At 34.4% G+C, this 8,038-nt stretch overlaps 1 protein-coding gene across 2 annotated transcripts in view; it reads left to right on the top strand.

The window, feature by feature from the left end:
* Positions 1-241: 241 nt before the first annotated feature.
* The window catches only part of LOC136838731 (uncharacterized protein DDB_G0283697-like), a 199,187-nt gene continuing 191,390 nt past the window's right edge, over positions 242-8,038 (top strand). Inside the window, exon 1 of one of the 2 annotated variants that reach the window (XM_067104164.1) lies at positions 242-721. The gene's annotated coding sequence lies outside the window, so the exon portion shown is untranslated. The remainder of the gene's footprint in view (positions 722-8,038) is intronic. The other variant, XM_067104165.1, reaches the window with a different exon arrangement.

The following is an 8,038-nucleotide window of genomic DNA, read 5'->3' as shown; positions in this document are numbered from 1 at the left end:
ATTTAGGCACTTTGCAATGCAAATTATGCATGTAAAAGTTATTTATAACTCTGGAAACGGCTTATTATTCAGGAGAGATCATATTTCACGTAAACGACAGCAGTTTTATAAAAAGACGCTCTTATTATTATTACTATTGTCCCGCGATGTAAATTGCGACAGAGAGAGAGAGAGAGAGAGAGAGAGAGAGAGAGAGAGAGAGAGAGAGAGAGAGAGAGAGAGACTATCGGCGCGGGCAGCTACAGCGACAACTTGTAGACTCAGTCACTCAGTTCCTCAGTAACTTGTGAGACGCGGTGTTGAGCGGAGGTCTGTAAGATTTCGCTCAGTTGCCTCTTATTCTATCTCTCTCCCACCCCCGTCCCTGTACCATATGATTTTTTTCATACTTGGTCCCTTACACTTACGGTCAAAGACCACGTAGGCCTACGACAGCAAAGACTTGCTAAACCCGATGTCTTCGAGTGTTGTGGATTAACCATAGTGGATTTTATGAGTCTGAAAAAGACCCCAGAGTGAGTTTATGAGTGTTAGAACTATTAAAAAACAAAAGGCAGTGTACTCGGCTGAAATTTAGTTGGCCAAACGAACAGACAGAGAGAGAGCGAGAAATACAACATCTTTAATTCCTGTCGGGCTTAGGCCTACCGTTTGGATTAAAAACAAAAGGTTGCTGAATAAAGTTCTCATCGTGTTACCTGGATACCTTTACAGAGAACAGGTAAGTCACTTTGCTGATGCTTCGTGTTATGAGAGAAAAAAAAAAAAAAAACGCCCAACGCTGGAGATTACTGAGACAATGACAAAGCATTTCAATGTGTTTGTTCATTATTTATATTTACTTCTGTGCCTCTGGTTCAGGGGCATCCCGGGCAAAGTAGACAGCGTGGGGTAGGCTACGTACCCCGCGAACTTTAGGTAGATCTTCATGAAAATGCTACTCCTTTCATTTGCGATTTATTTCCGGACAATTTTAGAAAATTTAAATATATACCTATTCTCGTTTTTTTTTTTATTTTGAGGGGTTAACATATTTTAATCTCTTCCACACACGCACAAGCACGCACGCACACACACACACACACACACACATACACACATATATATATATATATATATATATATATATATATATATATATATATATATATATATATATATACATACATTTATATATAAAATATATATATGATACGTATTTGTGTGTGTGTGTGTATAATCTCCATTGGAAGATAATGTCACCATGATACACGATAGCGTGTCAAATAAACAATGAGAGTATGGCTATACACACGTGTTTGTGTATACACATGATCTGTACGTTAACGAGTGTAAAAATACTTATGTCTATCGCTCGGTTTCCTTGTGTTCTGTCCAAGAGTAATCTTCGCGTATCTCTTCTATAAATACAACTTCTGCCGTTGTTCTATAGAACTACCGCAAGCCACACTCCGCCCGACCCTTTGTTTTTCAACAGGCGTAGGCCGGGCTCCTTCCACACGCGAGTGAAACACCGTAGTTTTAGAACTCTTTTCCCATCGTCAGGTATATTAAATATAACTGAGTTAAATTTTATTATTAAATTATTATTATTATTATTATTATTATTATTATTATTATTATTATTATTATTATTATTCAGATGATGAACCTTATTCATATGGAACAAGCCCACGGAGGCCATTGACTTGAAATTCCAGCTTCCAAAGAATATGGTGGTGTTTCGAAAGAGGCAACAGAAGGTAATTAAGAAGAAATACAGAAAGACGAGATCAATAGTTAGAAGAGCAGATAAATTAAGAAATGAACAAAGAAATCAATAAAAATGTAAGGAAATTATTTATATATAACGAGTATAAAATAAGTATATATGCTTTCTCTGTGTACTTGACGCGCTACCATATACAACAGTGACTTCATCTCTCAATTGATTATATATATATATATATATATATATATATATATATATATATATATATATATATATATATATATATATATATATATATATATATACAGGAATAAAAGGAACATTGTACCAAAAATATTATCTTGTTATCTTACAAGTAATGCATACCAGTAATGGTATTAGCATATTCCGAAGCTATATAGCTGGCGATGCAGTTGATTTTTCTTTTTTTTTTTTTTTTTTTTTGCTTATTATGAAATTTAGGCTGTCAAACCAAGAACTATGGCATTTTCGTCCACTCAGTGCTTAAGGCTGAGCAGCTGGAGTTGGAGTGCCTGGACAGCAAAGCAAAGAGAGCCAGGAAATAAATGAGATGAAGTACAGGGACCTAAAGGTGGAAATAGGAGAAACTCGCCCCACAGTTGTACTTAGAAGTAACAGTTAGAGATGTTGGACAGCAAAACTGGAGATAGTAAGCGGGAAGTGAATGAGACTGCCAACTTCATCCTGTTGACCCGAAACCTCAAAAGGAATAAGGCGTTAGCACGTTAGCTCTACATAATCCACTAGCACAATCGTGAGATAGGGCATGGGGCTAGCAAGGTCATCCCAAATACATGATGGAAAACCGGAAGGTTTTCTCCGTCTTCAGCCAAACCTTCTATGGCAAGAGGGCGTGTGAATACAGTATACTATATAAATACATACACATACATACATAGCCCAAAAGCATACATACATATATAGATATATGTATATATATATATATATATATATATATATATATATATATATATATATATATATATCTATTAATATTTACCTCTCTCTCTCTCTCTCTCTCTCTCTCTCTCTCTCTCTCTATATATATATATATATATATATATATATATATATATATATATATATATATATATATATATATATATGTATATATATATATATATATATATATATATATATATATATATATATATATATATATATATATATATATATATAATGTATATAGCCTATATAAGGTCGACTCAAAGGCAACCTAGTGCCCTCCTTGACTCTAAACCTAAAAGAGTGACAGAGTGACAGACATTCAGAGACAGAGGCTGAGGCAAAACCTTGACGAGAGCAACAGAACAAGCTCTTAAAAAGAGGTAGGTTGAAAGGCTACGAGACTGAAACAAAACAAAACCTTTAGGAGAATTCCAAGGCAAACTTTTAGCGGGTATTACATGAAAGTCTAAATCTCGGTGGGATTCACTTCTCAGCTCAATGGAAGACATAAAGATTGGACCTCAAAATGAGAGAGAGAGAGAGAGAGAGAGAGAGAGAGAGAGAGGTGTAATATTACATTATCCAACAATGTTTGAGGGTTTAGTCATTCACTTCTTTGCAAGAATATACTATGAAAATACTTAGAGAGTAAAATGCATAACATCTTGGACTACATCATGGATATAACGATTTAAACAAAACAAAAAGACAAACACACACACACATGCACACACACTTCTGTAATGCTTTCTGCATCTTCATCTAAGCTGTTGTCTTAGCCATACGTATGGTTTATCTGCCCTTGTGGGAGTATTGTACCACCATAATATCACCGAGCATGGCCTTACCCTGTTCTTAAAAGGTTTGTCTCACTTTTTTTACACTTCTGAACCTAACCTAACTTTGTTTTAAATGCTTCTCATTTGCATATTGCGGTTAATTATCTATGAACGACCCGTCCCTTATTTCTAACTTAGTCGACTCCTCCAATGGTCGACCGATTTCGTATTTATTATTAGTTACTTTTAACCTTACAATAGAGAATCACCCATCCCGAATTTCCCTGACTGTGGTCTTCAGTAATTGGGAGAATAGAAGGTAATTTTTTGCCGTTTTAAATTTTTCAGCTCTCTCTCTCTCTCTCTCTCTCTCTCTCTCTCTCTCTCTCTCTCTCTCTCTCTCTCTCTTATATATATATATATATATATATATATATATATATATATATATATATATGATGGCATATGTATATATATTTATACACATCTTTACATATATATATATATATATATATATATATATATATATATATATATTATATATATATATATATACTGTATATATATACACAAAAGTAACATTTTTATGGTAAAGGGAAAACATAAAGATGGAGCAATGGATGCCAACTCTCCTGTATGAAGGTGAAAGTATGCATTTTAAATGAGAATGAAGAAAGAGAAACGTGGAAGCCGTACAGAAAAACTGTGTGCGTAGTGTAAGTGGCACAAGAATTGAAAGGATGAGAAATGTGGATACTCAGACGTAGTCTGAATGTTAGCATAGCTGAAAAACTGGATCAATCTTTATGAGATGGTTTGGTCATGTGGAAGGAATGGAGGATGACCTGTTAGAGAAAAGTGGAATTTGGAGGTAATGGGAGGCAGGAGAAGAGAAAGGCGTAAGACGATATGGGTAGATGGTGTGAAAGAGGAATTTGAAACTGCGGGTTATCAATACCCAAGAGCGTGCAGGATAGTGGTAAATGGCAGCAGGTGTAGGGGGGGATTCGATGCACTGGTGATGAGCCTTCTGCGTAAGTGTATGAAATCTAAGGTTGTGGAAGTTTCCTGCATAGGTGGGTCACCCGACACTCAGCTGTTGCAAGTTTGAATTTGGCGGTGACCATCGATATTTTTTTTCTAGGGCGCCACCACTTCATAGGCTCAATATATATATATATATATACATGTGTGTGTGTTTATATATATACAGTACATACATATATATATGTGATTATATATATATACTGTATATATATAATTATATATAAGTGAGAGCCAGAAACTCGATTGGAAAAAAAGGGCGTTTCTATGGGTCTTGCTGTTAGTCTCAGCGTCTCCTTATATGGGCGAGAAGGAAGGACTAATTAAAGCCATCTTTACCTTTGGGAAATGGAAAGCTTTGTGACAAACTAAAATATACCTGCTCTTAGTTCCAAGAGTGTATATAGAACTGTTAAAGAAAGATATATCATGCCTTAATCTACATTATGCTGCCATTCAACTACAATTGATAAAGACTATTCTCGTGAATTATTTCACTCCAGTGAAGCTGAAGATTACCTTATCGATGACCTCTCGTATTTGTAATGAAAGGGCATATATATATATATATATATATATATATATATATATATATATATATATATATATATATATATATATATATATATATATATATATATATATATATATATATATTTTATATATATATAATGTATATATATACATACATATTTTATATATATATATATATAATGTATATATATACATATATATAATATCATATATACATATATATATATATATATATATATATATATATATATATATATATATATATATATAAATATATATATGAGTTCATCGCATAGAACTATCAAAGAAGGCCCAGGAAAGATGACTGCAGTGGTATGGCCATGTGATGAGAAGGGATGGGACATATGTAGGGAGGAGAGTGATGCAGATGGAGGTGCCTGATGGGAGAGCGAGAGGAAGACCGAAGCGAAGGTGGATGGATGTAGTCAGAGAAGATCTGAGAGACAAACAATTGTCATAGAACGAGCCAGGTGGAGGAAAGCTGTCAGCAACATCGACCCCACACAGAAGTGCGAAAATACGCAGAAGAAGAAGAAGATGAGTTCATCGCCAGCTTCATTTTTTCATGACCAACAACGTTTGTACATTTTCTTATTGGTCGCCTATGTCTGATACTTTCCTATATTCGCCTCTCATTCGAAGCCAAGACGTTCCGTTAAACAGCCGCCTGAGTAACAGGGTTTAAAGAATGTTGCCCAAACTTTTCTCTACTCGTCCAAGACCAAACTCGGCTCCCCGGTTGTTATCCGGGAAGGGGAGGTCTTTTGAAGTCGTTTGCATTTCGCTTGCTATCACCGCCACAAAACTGCCTAAATATCGATATACTTAACTATTACCTGATCTTAAGGAAAAATTTTAATAAATAAGATGTGGCAACACCAAGGAGAAAAGCAATGCTTGATTGCCCGTCAAAATTGAGAGGTGATTCTTCTCTACAAGAAGTGAGAAGTCAATCAGTATGCTACAATGTGATAACAGACTACGTTAATTTTAGGAAAGACAGACAAGGTAAATATGATTATAACAGGATTTTATAGATGTTAATTAAAGATAAAGGCAGAGTAAGAACAGGAACTGACTGATTTCTATATACTTTGTTGCCAAGACACACTTGACCAATATTTCTCTCTCTCTCTCTCTCTCTCTCTCTCTCTCTCTCTCTCTCTCTCTCTCTCTCTCTCTCTCTCTCTTTGTAGAATTAGATAAAAAAAAATAATTATGGAAACCGTCACAATTTGCCGAAGCCAAGAACCACCTAATAGTTTACCCGCTACCTTCTTACGGTTTCTTGAAACCTTACAAGCCGATCGATATCTTGCATATTTTACTGAAGCTCTAAAATAATACTCACGATTATCGAAACTTAGAAAACTTAGAAATTCGAAATCTTTCCTTCGGAGAAACAATTCGACTTCTGAGCGCACGTCAGCGCCCCTCCCCGCCCCCAGCCCCCGTTCCGTTATGTTGGCTCGCGCTGCTTCGGTTTAGACACCCCCCAAACAACCATCCCCAGACTCATCTCTCAACACACACAAACACCCCCCACCCCCGACACCTCCCAGTCCCAAATTCACATAACCGGCTCCTCCGCCTTGCGAGGTAACCAAAGCTTACAGCTCTAATAGGCTTGAGTTTTTTCTTTTAAGCTTTTGTGTTTATACTGGAGTGAGGGGTCTCAGCTTGACTCTATAGTAGAGAGGCAACGAGCACTTACCTTCTCGTCCGTATCGTCTTTCAAGGAAGAGCTTTCGTTCCTTTTCTGTCAATGAAATGTGATACGTTAAGTCTTTTAGTCACGGTGGCTGGTCTCTTAATTTATTAGAAGAATGATGATGATGATAATTTTATAGCGTTACATAGGAGTCACGTTATCAAGAGGCGTGATATCACTTATATGTTTATTTACTAATTGCTTTCCACTCAAAAATAATAAATCAAAATGAAATTACCATTTCATTTATATACATGACGTTTAATAAATACGAAACAGATTAATTCAATAATTGACATTAACATGCCTCTTAACAAATACGTTCTCCTCATTAAGCAGATACTGACAATGTCAAAACAGATACTAAATAAAGCTCACACTTTAATTACATACATAAATTTATACATACACACACACCCATATGTATATATATAATATTATATATAATATATATACAGTATATAACTATGTATAAATATATATATATATATATATATGCATGCTTAAAATCACAAATATACACGTGAATTCATCATCAGCTATATTATATAGGAACTTTTTTAAAATATAATATAAAGTGCCAATTATGTCATGTATTTTACATAATTTGGCGTTATTTTCTTTTCAACATATTTTGGAATTGATACTTTATTTAAATATATATATATATATATATATATATATATATACTGTATATATTTTATATATATTTATATATATTATTTATATTTTATATATTTTTATATATATATATATAATATATATATATATATATATATATATATATATTCATATTATATATATATATATATATATATGTGTGTGTGTGTGTGTGTGTGCATGTGTGCGTGCGCTTATATGCACTCTCTTCCACAGGTGATGAAAAAAAAGAGCTTACTTTTAAACGAATACTAATTAGACATTGAACGTACTGACGACACAATAAACTCTTACTTTCCTTAAAAAAAAAAAGTGAAATCTCCATTCAGGATCGAAGCATCCCTAATCCCGTTAAGGGATGAGTTCCGATGAAAGGATGGACAAACACATCCTTTTCATGACGACGGGGAAAACTGGACCATGGAAGAAAATATGAAGGAAATAAGGAGAAAACAGAAGGAACAAAAAAGAGTTAGAAATCTCAAAAGAGGAGGAGGAGGAGTAAACAAAAAATGAATGAGTAATGGAAGAAGAAAAAGAAGACGAAGAAGAAGAAGAGGAGGAGGAGGAGGAGGAGGAGGAGGAGGAAAAAAAAAAGAAGAAGAAGAA

The sequence above is a fragment of the Macrobrachium rosenbergii genome, chromosome 5 (assembly GCF_040412425.1).
Source record: "Macrobrachium rosenbergii isolate ZJJX-2024 chromosome 5, ASM4041242v1, whole genome shotgun sequence".
NCBI classification, from domain to species: domain Eukaryota; kingdom Metazoa; phylum Arthropoda; class Malacostraca; order Decapoda; family Palaemonidae; genus Macrobrachium; species Macrobrachium rosenbergii.
This window is presented reverse-complemented; position numbering and strand designations above follow the sequence as displayed.